Source organism: Rhineura floridana, chromosome 2 (genome assembly GCF_030035675.1).
Source record: "Rhineura floridana isolate rRhiFlo1 chromosome 2, rRhiFlo1.hap2, whole genome shotgun sequence".
Taxonomy (NCBI): Eukaryota; Metazoa; Chordata; class Lepidosauria; order Squamata; family Rhineuridae; genus Rhineura; species Rhineura floridana.
This window is the reverse complement of record NC_084481.1, coordinates 155425313-155445204: the sequence shown is the minus strand read 5'-3', so window position 1 is coordinate 155445204 and position 19892 is coordinate 155425313. Positions and strand designations below refer to the sequence as shown.

At 42.9% G+C, this 19892-nt stretch overlaps 1 protein-coding gene across 20 annotated transcripts in view; it reads right to left on the bottom strand.

Annotated features, from left to right (window-relative positions):
- Positions 1-19892, bottom strand: part of LARGE2 (LARGE xylosyl- and glucuronyltransferase 2) — a 96316-nt gene that overhangs the window by 60773 nt on the left and 15651 nt on the right. The window contains exon 1 of one of the 20 annotated variants that reach the window (XR_009760666.1): positions 18733-18948. The exons of 14 other annotated variants lie outside the window; for them this stretch is intronic. The gene's annotated coding sequence lies outside the window, so the exon portion shown is untranslated. Of the gene's footprint in view, positions 1-7389; positions 7469-7628; positions 7912-7941; positions 8059-8505; positions 8658-8719; positions 9203-18732; positions 18949-19892 lie in introns of those variants that run through there. 5 more of the 20 variants (XR_009760665.1, XR_009760667.1, XR_009760670.1 and 2 more) reach the window with 5 other exon arrangements.

Here is a 19892-nt window from a genome sequence, read left to right as displayed (position 1 = left end):
ACCGCAGGGCTCGGTCCTGGGCCCAGTGCTCTTTTACATTTTTATTATTAATTAATTAATTATTATTATTTTATTAGGTGATGGAAATGCTTGTCAAATTTGCCAAAGATGCAAAATTGGGAGAGATAGCTAATATTCTGGAAGACAAAAACAAGATTCAAAGTGATCTGGATAGGCTGGAGCATTAGTCTGAAAACAGAATGAAATTTAACAGGGATAAGCACAAAGTTCTACACCTAGGAACTAAATGCACAGTTATAAGATGGGGGATACTTGGCTCAGCAATACTACATGCAAGAAGGATCTTGGAATTGTTTGTTTATTTATTAAATGTATATCCCATCCTTCCTCCCAGTAAGATCTCAGGGCAGCAAACAAAAACCCGAAAAACACTCAAATTGTTGATCACAAACTGAATAAGCCAACAATGCGATGTGGCTGCAAAAAAAGCAAATGCTATTTGAGGCTGCATTAACAGAAGTATAGTTTCCAAATCGCACGAAGTACTAATTCCCCTCTAGTTAGCACTGGTTAGGCTTCATCTTTACTGTGCCCAGTTCTGGACATAACACTTTAAGAAGGATGCAGACAAACAAAGAGGTTCAAAGGAGGGCAGCAAGGATGATCTAGGGACTGGAAACCAGGGCTGTGGAGTCAGAGTCGTGAGCAATTTTGGATGGAGTCAGAAGAAATGTACCGACTCCGACTTCAAAATAAATTTTGACTGACAATTTTTTTAAAATATAAATTCAAAATGTCAAAGAAGCTTCCCATGAAGTCAGCTGTAGTTGAACATTTCACCATAACTCAAGATGGAAAACATTTTGTGTGTCAGTGTATGACACCAGATGAAGACAAATGCTGTGATGCCAAGATCAGTGCATATTCAGGCAGCAATAAAAATGCTCCTACGAGAGCTTCCAATTTAAAAAGACATTTATAGCCCTTTCCAGGGCTGTGGAGTCAGAAGCAATTTTGGGTGGAGTCGGAGTCGGACAGTAGAAAAATAGAGGAGTCGGAGTCAAAGGTTTGGCATACCGACTCCACAGCCCTGCTGGAAACCAAGCCCTATGATAAATTGAAAGAACTGAGTATATTTAGCCTTGAGAAGACTGAGGGGAGATATGATAGCATCAACTTAAAACTTTTGTCACACAGAGGAGGGCCGGGATCTCTTCACAATCATCCCAGAGTGCAGGACACGGAATAACTGGCTCAAGATGCAGGAAGCCAGATTTCGACTAAATATCAGGGAAAACTTTCTAACTGTTAGAGAGGTACAACAATGGACCCAATTACCTAGAGGGGTGGGGGGCTCTCCAACACTGGAGACATTCAAGAGGCAGCTGGACAGCCACCTGTCAGGTATTCTTTAAGTTGGATTCCTGCATTCAGCAGGAGGTTGGAATTGATGGCCTTATAGGCCTTGTCCAAATCTACTATTTACGATTCTGTATCTGGAGACAACTGCTATGATGGTGACACAGCAGCCTCAGATGGAGGATTCAGAGTTTCATTAAGACAGGGGTAACTAACCTCTGGCTCTACAGATGCTGTTCAACTTCCATCAGTCCTAGCCAGCATGGCCAGTAGTGAGAGATGATGTAAAGCAAAGGTTATCTACCCTTGCATTAAGAAATAGGATACAGACAATTCTAGCCCAAGAGGCACAACCAAATCTCTTCTGCATAAGCCCCATTGAAATGAACTCGATATCAATGGGGCTTATGAAGGAAAACATCCTGGTTGATTGTTCCTCATCTTTGCTCATGGAATCTGGTTTTTTGCCTTAGGTACCAAAACGTTGTAGGACAGCCCTGATCATATATAGCTCTTGGCAAATTTGTCCTACAGGTCTTATGTTAAGTGGGCCCACCAGTAAAACCATCACAGGATAAGCAGATGCTATGGACTTGGGCTGTATCTTTTAATCACCAGAGCATCTAAAAACTTTAGCTAGATAACAGAAGCCAATTTAAAATCAATGACAGATTTTAACTCGTGGGACTGTGAGTTAAGGAAATAACAGGAAATGAAAAGCAAAATATCAGAGCATCAACCTTTCAACTAATATTTAATAAGCTTTTGCTTACTAAATAACAAGGTACACTTCCTTCACTATCTTGTTCATGTGCCTAGATTAAGCCTGTGGTAACATGCAGGTTTATTTAATTTTCTTACATTTACAATCTGCCTTTCTTCCATTATGGAACCCAAGATGGTATGACTGTTGCACCCACCCAGGCAGTGAGCAGACTCAGACTTGATAGCTTCAGTAAGGTTATGGGCTCATGTGCCTTTAGACCATACCCTAGTCAAAACACAGATAATCAATCAACTAAAAATGATTTCAACAACTCAAACTGTGGGCAAACCCTCTGGGTTTAAAAGGGTAATATCTGTGGAATTAGTTTGTAGTAATCCAAAAATGAGTACAGAAATATTATGTCAGAAGTGGCCAAACAGAACTACAACACAAATTTCATTATCTAGACTTGGAGGCATTTTTCCCCATGCCCCTAAGTGGCTGCATCTTTCTCTACTGACTGGCAAGCACTAGCGGAAATCAAGAGTTTCTCATGTGATTTTTCCAGCTTAATATCCCACTGTTCACAAACCTAATCCTTAAGCCCTCCAGTCTCCAAAGTGCCTGCAGCATTCCTCAGAGACCATGAGGCAATTACCAACCAGACAGAGCTTCCATTTAGGCTGAAGGGTCACTGGTTAAACCAAGTGGAAAACACGTTCATGACTGCTCCCTGATCTTCAACATTTCCCTGCTCACCGGAGTGCGAAGGTATCAACATCTGTACCTCCCCATTAACACTGTATGTCCCCAAAGAAAACCTAGCCCAGTCTTTCATGGTTCCATATCTTGTTTTACTTTTATTTGTGCAAAATGCAAAAAGATCAGAGAGCCTTTGCCATCTGCCTGTTAGGCAAGAGTGAGACAGCCACAACTAATTTTTACAAAGGAACAATGCTATGATCAGTATATGGACTGAGTAAAAGTTGCTGCTTCAGAATGATAGTTGTACCTCTGCCTACTTAAAGGTTTTACAGAATTAACTCCAAGCACCACAGCTCCACCACTGTGTTATCTGAAAGAAAGAGAAAAAAAGAAAGCCCAGCATGAACCTCAGGATAATATGAGGAGAGCAGGAGATAGGATGCAGTCGTGGTGGTAAGTTTCCCATATTCATAAACATTAATTTCCTCAGCCCAATGTGTTTTATTGTGATATACATTCTTTGAGGGCCTCTGTCTGAATAGGGCTGTAGCCCTTTTCTATTCAGTAACACACAAACCTGGGTTTGTGGACCACATTACAATTTCCTAACAACCTCAATTCCCAACAGGGTGGAGTCCCATATCCTTCATTAGCAGAAGCCTCTAAGAGCAATGGGGGCCATATCAAAGACAGTTGTGTTCTGGGAAAGCTGGCACTTCCTTGAAAAGTTCCTCAGTGAGAAAATCAATAATAGTGAACAAATCTCCCTGGAAGACAGGATTGCCCTCCACAGCCAGTCTTGTATTGCAACATGCAGATGTAGTAAAGGGTAGGCCCTAAATAGTTTAAAACCAAATAACTCCATTCTTGCCCTGCATTTCCCCTGCTTTGTCCCTCTTATTACACTTACATCCCACCATAGTTTCATCACGGAACCCATGGCAGTGTTCCATCCAGGCACAAGGACTTTGGGGTAGGAATCTAACTCCAAATTTATTCAAGACTGTTACCTGTCCCAAATCCTTCGGGCAGGGCTTATGACAGTTCTAAAAGAAATGCAGAAAGGTAAGAGCATTTAATTATGAAGCTGGTAACTCTTTACAGGTAGAAAATGGGCATTTCTCTTGGAAAAGATATTTTGCCTTTAAAATAAGAGGTGAGATTCCGCCTGCAAATAAGCTTACTAGTGCTATTTGTGTAAACACATCCACATACCATCAGTGACAACTATGCTAAAGCAAGAAAGGGTTATGCTACAAGCTAAAAGAATGCAACGGGTGTGAATAACTCCAATTTGATTCTGATTGCAAACACCAAGGAATCAAACTGATTTTTTCCAGCCTCACTAGTTTGCCCAATGTGCTGTGGATTCAAAGGCCAATGAGAAGAGGCTCCCATATCTCTATTTCACACTACAAAGCTTAATTCCTCAATGTGGGGAGATATATATTGATGGTGCTTAGGTTTCCAAAACCCAGATTCCCAGGATGTTTACAACCATGTTAATGAGACCCCTCAGATTCTAATCTCACAATTTTAATCCAAGAGAAAGGCAATGCCCAATTGTTCCCTGTGCTGAATGCCCCACAGCCTGATCATTGCCCCACCCTCCAGCCTAACATCCTAGATAAAAACAGCAAAGAGCATTTACATAATGCCTTCTCTCCTGCATAAGTCTTTCTATACATTGGGATCTCTGGCAAGAGTTGTCCTACTCAAGAGTGCACCACATCCAGAAGCCTATCAGTGTGCATATCAGATGACTGGTGCATGCATCCATTCACCTTGCTAAACACAGCACACAGATTCAGGTTTCTTTTATTCCCAACATGTATTAAAAGGCAGAGCCCCGTCTCATATGCATGAAAGACAAATGATCATGTAAACAATTAGGCAAAGGAGTTGGAAAACTGGCAGAAAATCCATTGCTTTAATATTTATCTACCCATATATATAACTTCTAGACAAGTGACGGAGCAATGAACCCATGCCCGAGTTCTGCATAACAGCTGCAGTAACCTCCTTTTAGATACATGACTAAAAAAAGGCCTGCAAGATTACTCTTCCATCCAGAGCCCTTGAGCCTGTTGATGTGCGTAACGTTTGGTGAGTCTCTACAGAGTTGGAGGAGGGGAGAGACAAGTTGTGTATGATTTGTAGGCAAGGGAATCTCTCTTCATATCCTTGGTAATGATTCCTCAATAAAGGAACATGCAGGGCTGCTGTTCAAATAATGAAGCCCATCACACAGCAGGTGATTGATTTGCTGCAACACAATTGCAACCCCTTCCTATAGGGACCCCTGCAGGGCCCAAATGCAGAGGCCACAAATGCTCACACATCTTACAAATAAGAAAAACAACTGCTAGGAGCTGTTCAGTGAGGCATTCTGGATATAGGTCAGGTCATCATGGTTTCCTGCAACAACGCTGGGGTATCAGCTCCTTCACAGAAAGAAACAAGTGCCAGAAAGACGCCATTTCTAATCCCCCTTCCCTTGCTGACATTATCAATGCTTGAGGGCAAACTTCCAGATGAAACCCTACCTTCTTGATCTTTCTGTTAAAATCACTACACCAGCTAGGTGCAATAGCAACATCTGTTAGGGGCTGGGAGAAGACTCACAGGCTGCACCTTTCACCTTGTCTATGCAAATATCAGCAGAGACAAAATGGCCCAGGAGAGAACTGCATCGTATAGAGCAGTGTTTGCCAAACAGCGGGTCAGGACCCACTGCTGGACTCTGGGCCACTTTCAGGTGGGCCTCAGTGCCACAGCTTTCCCAGTGCCTCTTCATTTCCACCTTGACCCCTAGCCTTTTGTTTGGACCAATGCCAGCCCCAGCAACTCTTAGCATTGTAAGCAACGGTGGCTGGGAAGCAGAGGAGTTCTGGGGATGAGGAGGGAAGATCTCCTGCCTCTGAGGGGAAAGGTCTGGAGAAGGTGTTGAAGGAAATTAGAAAGTGAGATAAAAGGTTAATGTTTTTATTGATACATTAATTAATTAACTAGGAGTAGAAAGGAAGGCAGTAAGAGAGAAAAGCTGTTATAGGAGGAAGAAGTGAATGTAAAAGGACCGGGGATGAAAGAAGCAGTTTGGGAGCGGAGAGATAAAGTACAAATGAAAAGAGAATAGGAAAAGAAATTATGGAAGACAGGTAAAAATCCTTTTGAGAGGCATGTGAGGTGGAAAGGGAAAAATGTATTTTGAAAAACCCTTCTTCATTTAGAGCCTCTAGAACAGCCTTTCCCAACCAGTGCGCCTCCAGATGTTGTTGGACCACATTTCCCATCTTTCCTGACCATTGGCAATGCTGGCTGAGGCTGATGGGAGTTGTGGTCCAACAACATCTGGAGGCACACTGGTTGGGAAAGGCTGCTCTAGAATGATCAACAAATTCTGCAAAATATGGGGAGGCTATCACAATGCTTCCAGAACAAATGTTTGTACTTAGCTTGAGAAACCTGAACTTGGAACTCCTTGAAACAAAGAAAACGCTTCATCAAAGAATTTTCAAAAAGGAATTAGGTCTCAGTAGAAAATGTTAGTAATTGCTAACTTATTATGCCAAACTCTGCTGCCATCTGCTGCCATTTTGCGACAGGCTCTGTCCCTGCCTCACCATTTTGTGACTTGTGGGCCTCAGTAATTTACAGCCATCTCATGTGGGCCCTAGAGGTAGAACGTTTGAGACACCATGTTCTAGGGGACACTGCCTTGCAAAGCTACAGTATCATGTAAATGTGACTTCTTATAAAAACTATAAAATATTCCTAATTCTTAAGAAAAGCTGTAGCTCATGTGCAGATCACACACTGCACACGAAAGATCCCCAGTTCAATCCTTGGCATCTCTAGGTCAGGCTGAGACCCTGCAGAACCAGTGCCAGTAAGTGTGGGCAAAGTTGAACTACAAGCACCAATGGCCCGCCTTGGTAATGGCCTCCTATGTACCACCACTCATTTTTATATGCACATGTCCCATTATCAGATTTCAGTTTATTCATTTAAAGCATTTTACCTAGATCTTGAGCAGAAAAGGCTTCACAGTGGCTTACATAGTCTCAATAATAAAAAAGGCACCCTTGTCTACAGGACACAACATAAAAAAAGAGAAAAAGTTGGGGGTGGGAAGAGGGAAATAAGCAAAATCAGGCACCAGCTCTTAAAGTGAGGAAGTTCTTATAATGCTCAGCTTGAATGGAAACAGTATGGAGAGAAGGAGGAGCAGCCAAACAGAGCTCATCTCTTTGAGGTAGCCAAACGTTAAAAGGTCCCAGGATGTTCAGTCCTGCTGGGAGGTCCCCTTTGTTCGAAACCCCCAGCCTTGGGTTTAGAAAAGCAGAGTGGCATTTGGTCCTTATGACCTGAACTGGCCTCCACCCACCCCCCACCCCCAGTAGATCCCAGAACCATGTGGCTACGTGTCCTTCACAGACTGGTAAACAGCTGTTCAAAAAGGGACAAGTATTTGTGGTGGGCTGTGGGAACTAATGCCTTGGCTTGGGTGGCTTTAATCTAAAGAGATTAAGAAAGTCTCAAACCCCCTGTAAAGAGTCAAATATTAAGCGCAATTTCACTTAATTAAGGAAAGGGGGCGATTCTGCAAACCTCGTAACTGGGCACGCAAACCCCGTCCAAAAACAACAACAACCCACCACCGAGGTTCTCTGCGCTCTGAGCCCACCGGGCAATGCCCTTCGCAACTCCGATACGGACGAGATAACAGCAAGTATGCAAGGACGGCCCGCAGCCTCTCACAGCAGGAAACTTGTTGGGAGGCACCAAATGTTCCAATTCACAGGGTCCTCAAAGCCTCTACGTCTGGTCGGCCGATTACCCTCCCCTCCTCGCTCACACCTGCTGCAGACGCTCACAGCAGTCCAGATGGCCTTACCTGGCTTTCGCCCCCTGGCCGCCCAAATCTATGCGCGCAGCTACACTCAGCAGCACCCTTCTCGGAGCTTCCTTTCTCTGCTTACACACACCTCCCTTTGGGATCAGCCACTTTCCCCCCTCTTTTGTTAATTCCCAGAGCCGAGGCCTCCCCTCCCTTCCCCGGAAGGAGAAGAACAAAGGAAAGCCCACAAAAGTGGGGGGGGGAGAGGTTAAATTCACTTTCTGCTCCATAAGCGCTGAGCCATCGCAGTCGCCCCGTGCAAAGGGAAACCCGCCTGCTCCTCCCCAGTTTCCAGCCTTTCCTCCACTACCTTGACTCAGCTAAGCTGACCCTTCTGTAAGTGTTGGGGGGGAGTGCCCATCGGAACGGCGGGCTGTCCCTTGCCAAATGCTGCGGCAACAGGATAGCTCGGGGAGAGGGTCCCCACAGCCAACACAGTTATTGGGGTGGTGCCGAAAAGCCAAAAATAAATAAATACGGAGGGTCAACACTGCCCACGCGAGAAGCGGCACAGCGTCCCGGCAGCTCTGATAAAAGCGCCTCAGCTGTGAGTGGGAAGAGGCGGCGGCAGCAATTAACTCTGCAAACGCCAGATTTGCCCCCAGCTCAGGGCGCCTGGGAGAAGGCGCTAGACTCGAAATGGGATCCTGCTACTTGCAGGGGACACCCTCCTTAGACCTTCATCAGACAGAACCATCGTGCTGTCTGACCTGAAAGCCCAACTCTTTGTGTTACTTCGTTCTACAGATACTTAACTACCCCTGGGGATCCCACCCCTAAAAAAGCATGTTCGCTCGACGATTTTAATGGCATCTACTAATATCCATCCAATTTTCCCCCTTATACAACTTTTATAACATTCTCATATACTGACCCTCGTGATAACGTGGCAGCCCTGTGCCTGTTCAGTCAGAAGTCAGTCCCGCCAAGCTCAATGGGATCACTCCCCAATAAGTAGTCTCTAGGAAGTAAATCTCATTGGGATCAATGAAACTACTTTTGAGGAAAGCTGGCCAGGAGTGGGCTTTAAGAGACTGAACTGTACACGGATGCATGCCCCGACACATGGCTGTGCAAAGAGCAGATACCTCGACTCTGCAACTTGACTCGTAGGCGACGTTGAAGAGCCTTCTCCCAAAATAAAAAAGCTCCGAGCCACTCAGAGGAGGAAAGGTTCGTCCCCAAAAGGTGACGAGATACCAGCGGCTAAAGATGGAAGCGCAAAGGCTCCCGCCATGAGCCTAAGCGGCAACAAGCACGAGTACCGAAGACCTGGAGGAGAGACCCGGCGACGAGCTTCTTGGAATGCCAGCTATGCAGCGGCTGTCTGTACCTGTTGCAGCTGCTTCCCTGTTTATGGCCCCCCGGGCTCGGTGGAGGGAGAGAAAGTTTCCCTCCAGCATCCACCAAGAAACTAGCAGAGCCCGGGAAAAAATACCTAGGGCGGAGAGAAAAGCAGCTTCACCTCCTCCCTTCACACCCCGGTCCAAGCAAGTGCAGACCCGTCTGCTCACAGCACTCCTTGAATCTACCCGCAGGCCGGCTGGGTCTCTGCACGTGCAAGACGTAGAAATGTCTGCCTCCAGGCTACAAATTATTCCCATTACAAAAGTGAAACGACGAGGTTCTTGGGGTTTTCCAGCTACAGTCCCACCTTTAACGGCTCTAGGGGGGGGGGGGGTTGGAAAAGAATTCCTTTCCAGCCGCCGCCCTGCAAAACCGCGGCAGGCGTCGACTGTCACACATTCTCCACTTTAAGGAAGGCTTCTTCCGATGCGTGAATACCTTCCAAGACATCCTTAGCATGATTTATTTGGGACCAGTGAAACAGAGGCTGCCTGGTCTGCACTGGCAGCAAAAGGCGGTGGTAGAATCTCACATGCTGCCAGGTTATTCTTCTACTTTACAGTTTCTGCAGCTGATTGATTATGATTAGTTGTTTTATATTTTTATTAAACTTGCAAGCTGCGGGGGGGGGGAGTATTGTACAACCAAAAATTATGTGGAAGTATTTTAATAAAGTGCTATTGTATGTTATTATTTTAGTTGTGCTTTCTAAATTGTGTATAATTGCTATGATTACGATTATTAGACTTTGTCACTGCAGACTGATTTCACACATTGGAAGAGTCCCTTAAGGAAAAAAAACATGCAAATAGGAAACTAGTTCCGCAGAAAGAAGTCTACAAGAGAACCTCTCGCCCAGATTGCTTCTTTGTTTGCTTTTTCCAGGGAGTGTTTTAAGTGGTGCAACATTTTAAAATGGCATCCCCCAGCTGCAGCTGCAACTTGAAGTGGAACAGTTCATTCTACCTGCTCCGTATTGTATTTTGCTACATGTCCAGACCAGGCTTTAGTTCCAAATAAACATGCATAGAATGAGGCTCTAGGTCTGGTCCTAGCATACAGTGTGCACAGTTAAAAATGTAAATGTACTGCCTTCAAGTCGATTCCGACTTACGGCGATCCTACGAATAGGCCAGGGTTTTCACGGTTAGCGGTATTCAGGAGGGGGTTACCATTGCCTTCCTCTGAGGCTGAGAGGCAGTGACTGGCCCAAGGTCACCCAGTGAGCTTCATGGCTGTGTGGGAATTTGAACCCTGGTCTCCCAGATCGTAGTCCAACACCTTAACCACAGTTAGAGGAGAACAAATGGGAAGATTTTGCAAACAGTAAAATTGATTTTCTAGTCAAACAACTGAGATAGCTTTTTTGGGGAGGGGGACAGACAGTTTTTGTAGAATGTGAGGCTTGTACAGCACAGGATATTTCTGGGTTTCTCCTCAAGAAACTCAGCAAGTGTAAGGGAGGGGTGGTAGAGAATACTTCTAGGAAAAATCAGCATTAAGTGTGGGGCTCTGCTGAAGCTGCACATTAGAAAACCAAAGATCCCTCTCCTCTCCAGGACATAGTAGTATGAAGGCTTACATATGCTCATACATGCATGTATAGATATATATTTGAACACAACAACTACAGAAACAGGAATAATATAACTGACTGAACAAAATTCCTTATCCGATTTATCTGGGAGTTTCACTGCCTTTTTTTTAGGTCATATACATGTGCTCTCTCAAAGGCAAGCAAGCCACCATATATGTGCACTCACACACACACCACATGCACACGTTCTCTTTCACACATTAATAAGTACTTTTTGCTCCACTCCATTACCATCATTTTGGAATGTGTCAGAGTTTGCGCTAAGTAACTCCAAGGCAGAAACAACTATTAAGAATTATTATTATTATTATTATTACTATTAAGAATTATGGCCACCAGCTTGGATGGCTTTAAAAGAAGATTAGACAAATTCATGGAGGACAGGGCTATCAATGGCTACTAGCCATGATGGCTGTGCTCTGCCACCCTAGTCAGAGGCAGCATGCTTCTGAAAACCAGTTGCCGGAAGCCTCAGGAGGGGAGAGTGTTCTTGCACTCGGGTCCTGCTTGCGGGCTTCCCCCAGGCACCTGGTTGGCCACTGTGAGAACAGGATGCTGGACTAGATGGGCCACTGGCCTGATCCAGCAGGCTCTTCTTATGTTCTTATGAATTGTAAGACAAGACTTTCTCTGTGACATGTTACAGATTTTCACTTTTCCTATGATCCACTCTTGAGCCAAACAAAATAGCAGGCTGGCATGAACCACACAAGGAGCAGGGAAATTAAGGGAGCAGATAAAGAGCACCTGAGGTTTTCAACCCTGTGCCCTGAACCTTCAGTTCTAAGAAATCTCAAGACAAAATCCTTCTCAATTCTCACATTAATTGGCTCCTTTTGTTTTTACCTGGCTATAATCTATCCTTCCTCAGCAGCTTCTTGCTTGCATTGGACAAACATTGACAATAAGATGAGGGACTCCCCAATAATGGCATTCTTTGTTACCAATTCACCATTAGAAGGATATAGATAAGACCGTTCACAGCATATTATTGTTGCAGCCTTAAGTCAACTGCCTTTCATCCCATTTTATGTGTTTTAAATATCTTTGTGGCACACAGCCAGGAAGGGCAGGTAGCTTTCTTTTAAAAAAATAAATAAATGATACACACATACATGCCAGCTTGGCAATTTGTTCATTCACACCTATTTACAGGGCTGGACTATCTTGGGGGTCTGCCTTTTGCTCTCACCTGTTCAGTATAAAGTGAATGGTTATTGGGAGGAACTAATATATTTAAATCATACAGCACAACAGCATCAAGAAAACCTTCCTATTTATGAACTAATAGAATTGGTGCATAACTCAGACCTCAAATCATACCACTGCGATTACAAAAAAAAATGGAGTATTACGTCAGTTATTAATTACTGATTTTTGGGGAGGGAGAGTTTTCTTTTGCAGTTCAGGTCTGTATCATTAAGGCCAAGAACACAAGAGCAGCCCTGCTGAATCAGAGCAAAGGCTCATGTAGTCCAGCATTATGTTATCACATAGCAGATGTCTATGGGACACTTACAAGGAGAACATGACAGCAATCTCTTCCGCTTGCATTCCCCCAACGACTGGTATTCAGGGACATACTGGAGCAATATACAGCCAGGGCAGTGCCATCATGCCTAGTAACTACTGATAGCCTTATCATTCATAAACTGCAATCTTAGGAGTTAAGTTCCACTGTAAATGGAGAAACAGGCCTATTCTTCACTTCCATTAGCTCACCTTCCTTTGATTTACTCAGTACTTTGTCTTTTTCTTTGTTTTGGTAACACAACCTTGAGTTGTAAGCAGCGCTGTGGAGTCGGAGTCGTGGAGTCGGAAGCAATTTTGGGTGGAGTCGGAGTTGGTAGAAATGTACTGACTCCGACTTCAAAATAAAGTTAATATTTTAATATTATACATTAATATACATTTGCCATTTATGAAGGAGTCAGAGTCGGACAGTAGAAAAATAGAGGAGTCGGAGTCGAAGGTTTGACATACCAACTCCACAGCCCTGGTTGTAAGGGGGGATCTGCCCTTTTTGTGTGCATAATACTCTGTAAAATCATCGTGTATAAAAGTAGTAAAATCAACACTTTTTTAATAATTAACTCCTATACATTTTTCTCAGGTTAAAATAGCAGGCCTATTCTTATCTATACCTACAAGTGCCAGGTCCTCAACATGAAGCTGTAGATTGAAGCAGGCAGCATACCAGTCCCCTTCACCCTCATCCCTCCCAGGCAGGGAAAGAGGATTGACCAAGTCAGTAACTAGTGGAAAAAACAGGAAGGGGGGGCACAACAGGTGCTTTCTTTTAAAGGGGCAAACAGAATTTCTGCTTTGAGAACCAGGCAACCTTAGTGGTATTTCAAGCTTCTCAGCAGGCTTTATTACATGCCTTCTATAAACTTTACACAATTAACTTCTATTAACTTTACACAAAGAGTTTTGAATTTAAAATAAAAGCTTTCAATGGAGGAAAGCCACAAATGCTGACATAATCTGAAAATGCTGACATAATTTGCAGATTCTTAGGGCCTAAATAAAAGTTATCTAAGCAAAGGGATGTAGACTTTAATTTTTCGTCTATACCTGGCCTGGCTGCCAGCTCTGGCCAGGGCCTACCAATTTCCACAGACAAACACATACAGTACACACACACACTTTGTGACACCATGGATAGGATTCGCTGGGCTCCATTTGCCATCAACTTTCATTGCATGGGAAAGGATTGTAGTTCCTCTTATTAAGTGTGTGTGTGTGTGTGTGTGTGTGTGTGTGTGTGTGTGTGTGTGTGTGTGTGTGTGTGTGTGTGTGTACTGCCTTCAAGTCAATTCCGACTTATGGCAACCCTACGAATAGGGTTTTCATGGTAAGCAGTATTCAGAGGGGGTTTACCATTGCCTTCCTCTAAGGCTGAGAGGAAGTGACTGGCCCAAGGTCACCCAGTGAGCTTCATGGCTGTGTGGGAATTTGAACCCTGGTCTCCCAGGTCGTAGTCCAACACCTTAACTACTACGCCATAATTTGCAGCACGGTAATTGAGTACCTTCCACAAGGGCAGTTCTTCCTATTTCAGTTCTCTTAAAGAATTAAAAGAAAAATCAGTACTGGGACTTTGCAAGTCTATTTGGAACCTGGACTCTTGCTCTTAAATGCTTACTGACATGTTTCCTACAGATCCCTCCTTGATAAATGGCTGCTTGACTACTCCTGCTACATTCAGCTCCTCTGCTTATTCCCACCACAATAATTCTTTCTTCATTGTGGAGGGAGGGGGGAGAAATGCTTAGAATATTCATGCTAATGACCTCAAATAGCTCACTTAAAAAAAAATACAGAGATGGGCTGAGGCTAACTTAATGCCCTGCAATTACACATAGCACACCAACAATATTCCAAAATGCCATTCAGGGTTGCATTTATGTACACATTTAAAGCAAAGGGCACAAGCAATTGTCCGTAACAACCAGAATGGATGATTGCCCCTCAAAATACAACACTGGAAATCACCTTGGAATGCAACCTGCCCACAGAGTCCCAAATTGTCAAGAGATACAGCTGAAAACATGATACATGAGACAAAAGATAGATATCAGCCACAGTTGGTGGTCATATATTTGCATGTAAACTGGCACAAATGCACAATGCAGTGAATGTCAGCTGCCCACCCAGTGTCCTTTTTGGGCAGAGTTATTTCTGGCAGTGGAGTAACAGCAATACACAAGTCTCCTGTCTGTTCTAAAGAGAAGCAACCATTTTAAAAATAGGGAAATCTCTATGACTGGGCATGAAGAAAAGTGGTCAAAGCTATCTGCATAGATCTATAGTACTTTGCTTACCAAGACCATTGGCTGTTTCACTAACGTGACTGTACACTACATTTAGGGATAGACTTTGCGAGCCAACTCACAACAGCCTCAAAGTGAACAAAGAGACCAGTGGAGACAACTTTGCAAAACCTGAGCTCTGGACAAAAGGTGGCCACAAAGATAGCAACAGGAACAAAAAGCAAGAATATGGGTGAAAATTTTAGTCTTCAAAATTTCTGTACCAGATCCTTTACAGAGGTATGTATTTTTTACGTAGCACCACAAGAGCCACTTTTCTGTGGATTCAGCCCATGGCACTATTGTAACAAATGGTACCACAGCACATCAAGGAAGATGGGGCAAGGAAGATGGGGCAAGGAAGATGGGGAACTTTGTACTTGGGGGAATTAGACTAAGGTAGGAAACGTCAGGCTCAGGGGCCAAATGTGGCCCTCTAGAATTCTGTATCTGGCCCTTAGGACTCTCCCCAGGCTACCTGCTCTCCCAAGACACACCCAGCCCTCATTAGTCCCACTTCATATGGTCCTCGAATGTTTTTGCCTGACTGAATTGTCCTTCAACTCTGATAATGCATCTTATTTGCCTAAATGGAGGACAGAGAGGGATATGAAAGCATATCTGGACACTAGCCCACGTACAAAGGAAACTGTTACATTAGTTGCTTTGCCCACTTTTCCCTCTGGCTCCGCCTACTGCTGGCATGTGGCCTGTGGCTTCCAACCTTGAAAATGTCCCCCAGTCCTGGATTAGGCAGTTTAGTCCTACCATATCTTGGCAAAGACAAAGATCTTTGAAATTAATGATAAAGAGACTCACAGTCAAAATGACTAGTAATAGCTGGGACAAAGTTATACAACATAACATTTTAAACAACAGAAGTCAGACTTCTCTGTTGTATTTCTAAAGCACCTCTTTCCAAAAGAGATTTGTTGCTCTGACAAAGAGCCACTAATAATCACATTTCCTGCTAACAGCAACGTATTACAATGTACTGCATGAAGAATTACCTTAGTACATTGGACAAACTGTGACAAGTATTGCTGCTGTGAATGTACAACCTTTTAAAAAGAATCTACTACATTCTGCAGTGTCTGGCTATCAATTATTATAGTTTTCAAAAGAGAAAATAGATTAGAACAGATTAGAACAGTGGTTCCCAAACTTTCCCAGACACAAACTGCTTGAAAACTGCTGAGGGTCTTTGCAGACCACTTAATGATTTTTTTTGTCTGTTGTAGCAGTTGTAAATGCATAGAATTCAAAGAGTAATACAATGAAATACAATATAAGAAAAATAAAATAAAAATACAATTAAAATCAATATGGATATTCAATGTGATGGATGAGCCATCTCCCACCTTCAACCACAAATATACAGACATGCCATGGTCTACCTGAATGAAGCTTGTGGACCACTGGTGGGCCATGACCACAGTTTGGGAACCCCTGGGTTAGAACATTCACTGATTCTTTTTTTAGAACAGGACATGCATTTATTTTATTAATGTATTTTAAATAAAATATTACATTAATTAATTTCATTGTGTATTGCTTACTCACTTAAATTTGAATGCATCCATAGATGGATGATCATTAGATTTCAAATTGTAAGCCACCTTGAGGACTTTTGTCAAACCATATTATAAATTTAAAATAATTGTAAGAATAGCTCACAGTGAGAAGTTTTTTCCCACGGACCACTTGAAAACTGCGGTCACAAATGGCCCAAGATAGAGGTACTCTATACTCATAAAAAGAAGAAGTTGCAATTTTGCACAGGCTTCCTCATTTAGTTGCATTGTTCTCAACGTGGCATTTAAGTTTTTGGAGAAGTTAGTAGAAGTTTTGATTTTTGTTTTTTGCAAGAGTGGTATGTGCAACTTGGGGACAGCAGATGCATATGATTAGGGCAATATGACCCCATGCCACAAAGGAAAGGAGGAACTATAAGAACACAAACTCTAATGCTTCCCACTACAAATTTTTCCATTCTCTGCCTTCATATTTCTAGCTATATTGTCAAACCCATTAGGGCTGGGTGAGCAGTGTAGGATTCTCAGGTACTCCCAGTTACATATACCATCTTCCATGAAAGACTGAAAACTTGCAGTTCCATGATTTTGTAATGTGATAGGATGCAAGTGTGTGTGCATGGACAACCCAAAGCCCAGAAGCAGCATGCCAGGCAGAATCTCTTCCAATTTCTCCCTACTTGTAGCATAAAGAGCTGAGTGCCTAATGCCGAACAGCCCCCATAGACACCCACAGGGACATGTTGCTGACCAGCAACTGGAAAGAATAAAGGAGTGGGGAATTAATAGCAGAAAGCAAAGAAAATCATAAATCACAAACCACAACTGAGAGGCCCATGCATTTTACAGCCTGCTGAGAGGCTTTATGCAGAGCTGGACTGTCAAGCCCAGAGGTTAGGCTGTGAAACAAATGGGGAAACAAACCCATAGTGAAAGATACCTTCCTTCCATGCAATTAAAAAACCCTCTATAAAAAGGGAAATGCTCCAGAGCCTCCTCATACTTATTCATAGTCCCTTATTGAGCATTATCTGGCCTGTAACTGTATAGGTTTCACATTATTAAGGGTGTGATCCTATGTAGAGTTACCTGGGAATAAGTTCCATTGAACTTTTTTGCATTCTGCTTTTGAGTAAACATGCATACTGAACTGTGAAATGGTGGAGGAACATCCCTCTGTATAAAAGTTTCTGTACAGAAATGAAATGTGTACCGAAATTGAGACCAGTGATCAGTAAGCAACATGCCCTTGTTCTCTAAAGGATAACTTAAATTAAAAACAATAAAGAAGTCCACATAAATAAATTTACTGATTAGGTTTTTTAAATCACCAGGCTCTTATTCTCTGCTGCATTTGGGGGCATTAAAACTGCATTTTGTCAGAGCTTGCTTTTATTGTTCTAAATTTGTTCTATTATTGTCGTTGTTCTTAGCTGCCCTGAGTGTGGGATAGGGGGATATAGAAACTGCTTAGTACAGTCATCCTCTGCAGGGTCATTCAAGATAACTTCCGCACTCTATATGCATTCTTTGAAGCTGGTTTTTGTTTTGAAAGGGAGAGCATTCAGATATGCAGGGTGAGAAGTCAACTGTTCTTTTTTGGGCTTGATTATATTTGCCTTCATCTCCAATTCTGGATTAAGACATGCTGGATCTGGACCACTACTATAACATATTAGCCTCATTTGTTTAACTTTAATATGCAAGCATTTTTTAGTATTAATTTGGTCAAGACTGTCCTACTCCCCCCCCCCAGCTGTTGGGAACCATTTCATCTCCATAACAGCAGAATGTTTATACTTCTCACAAGCGTTCCTTCAGCCAGAAATGTGCATCTTTAATGGCTATTAAAACCTATGATGGAATGATCCACATTAGATTCTTGGTATTTAAAGAATTAGGTGCTTGGAAAGGTTTAAATGGAGCTACATCTTGCAAAGCTAGTTAACCCCCTTTTTGCATGCATTTTGATCTGGATACATGAGTACTCTATTCTCCAAGAACAAGAGAATTTGCAGGTCTAAACAGACACTAAAATCATAAATGTACATGGAACACTTTATACAGGCTCTATAAATTATGCCATTACAAAGTCTTGTGGCATCTTCTAGACTGACAGATTTGTGATAAAAAAGCTTCCATGGAGTAGAGTCTACTTTGTCTAACACAGCGGTTTCCAGACTGTGGTCTGTGGACCAGCAGTGGTCTGCGAGCTTCATCCAGGCGGTCTGCCGTACGCCCACATTAAATATTCATATTGATTTTTAATTATATTTTATTGCTTTTTTTATTGCCGCCCTGGGCTCCTGCTGGGAGGAAGGGCGGGATAGAAACCAAATAATAAATAAATAATAAAATATTTCTTATATTTGTTTTATTGTATTACAAATCAAATTATATGGAATGCAAATAAAATGCAACATGAGTAATAAAAGAAACAATTAAAATACAATTAAAATCATACAGCATCTAGCCCAACACATACAATTGCCACAACAGGCAGAGAAAACATTAAGTGGTCTGCCAAGACCATCAGCAATTTTCAGGTGGTTCTTGGGGGGGAAAGTTGGGGAACTGCTGGTCTAACACATTAAGTATCCTCAGATAGCCCTCTCACACACACAAATATTGTGGACAGTGGGGTCAAATGATTATGAAATGCAAGAAGTGCTGCGTGACTCTTAAAAATGCCAATTATTTTAAAGGAGGTGCTGAAAGACATTTGGATAGGGCATCCTACTTTTAAATGCACTGTTACAGTTTCTTAATGTTCCCTAGCTGAAAATAAAAATAAAAAGTCCACCTACTTGCCACCAAAACGCCCTTTTAACACATCTTTGTCTCCCATTCCCCATGGAGAATATAAAGAAGTTCGGGATAAAAGGTGAGTCTGGAGTAGAATGGGGGAAAGATCTGATCAGACAATACAGGAGTGAGGTCAGCAGAGGTCCCTTCTCTGCAGTCCCTTGGGCTCTGTGATAACAGCTCTTCTGCACTATTGCTGCAAACCAGGTGAGGTTTCTGAGGTGGAGGTTTGCTGCACAGAAGGCAATTGTTCAGTCCTCTTTATCTAAGCTAAGTGATAGGACTGGAGGAGGGAGGGGGGAAAGATCTTGTTATGGAGTGCTCTGTAGAATCAACAGGAGACATACGAGCTCTGCGCCTGGCTGGTTAACTTGCTGATAGTACAGGAAAGCTTTTCTGCTACAGGCAAGAAAGGACACCACAGCACATTCAAATGAAGTCATCAAAATAGTAACCATTCAAAATGCACTAAGGACTTTGCACTTTGGTGTTGTTTTTTTACTGACAAGGGAAAGACAACATTCTCTGTACTCCACATTTCCAGTCCCTGCCAGGAATAATTTCAGTAGTCTGTGCCTTAGGACAACTGTTCTCTTTGAGCCCACAAGGTCAGAATTAGAACATCACTCAGCGGTTTTCACACTTAGTAGTTTACTATGGCATTACAGAAAATCCAGGCTGAAATCTTAAAAAGCCCATGTCACCCATCTAGAGTGGAGGCCTTGTCCTCCTAAAGGAAAGGATTTTGCCTCCAATGTTGACCACTTCCCCCACATCAGCTCTTGTGGCATAACAGGGGAATTAGAATGTCTTCAACATCGCTCTCTCTCTAGCTCAATCCCACTCTTATACTCCTTTCTTCCTGCCGTCCCTTTGATTTCAAAGTTCAATAAACAGGAAGAAAGGGGAAAGGGTCTTGACAAATCCCATCAAAGCTCAAGAAAAAGCCAGTCTGCCTCCAGCTGACATGCCAGGTCCTGTACTAATGAGAAGTAAGGAGGCACCTAAGAAAAACAGACAACAGCAACCCTAAGGAAAGGACTTGGAGAAAATAATTATTCATGTTGCATGGAGCAGACAGCTGCACACTTTCCACACCTCAAAGTGACAAGTACCAAATCCTTGCAAGTCCTCCATGCTTGACTAGGGCTTCTCCATCTAG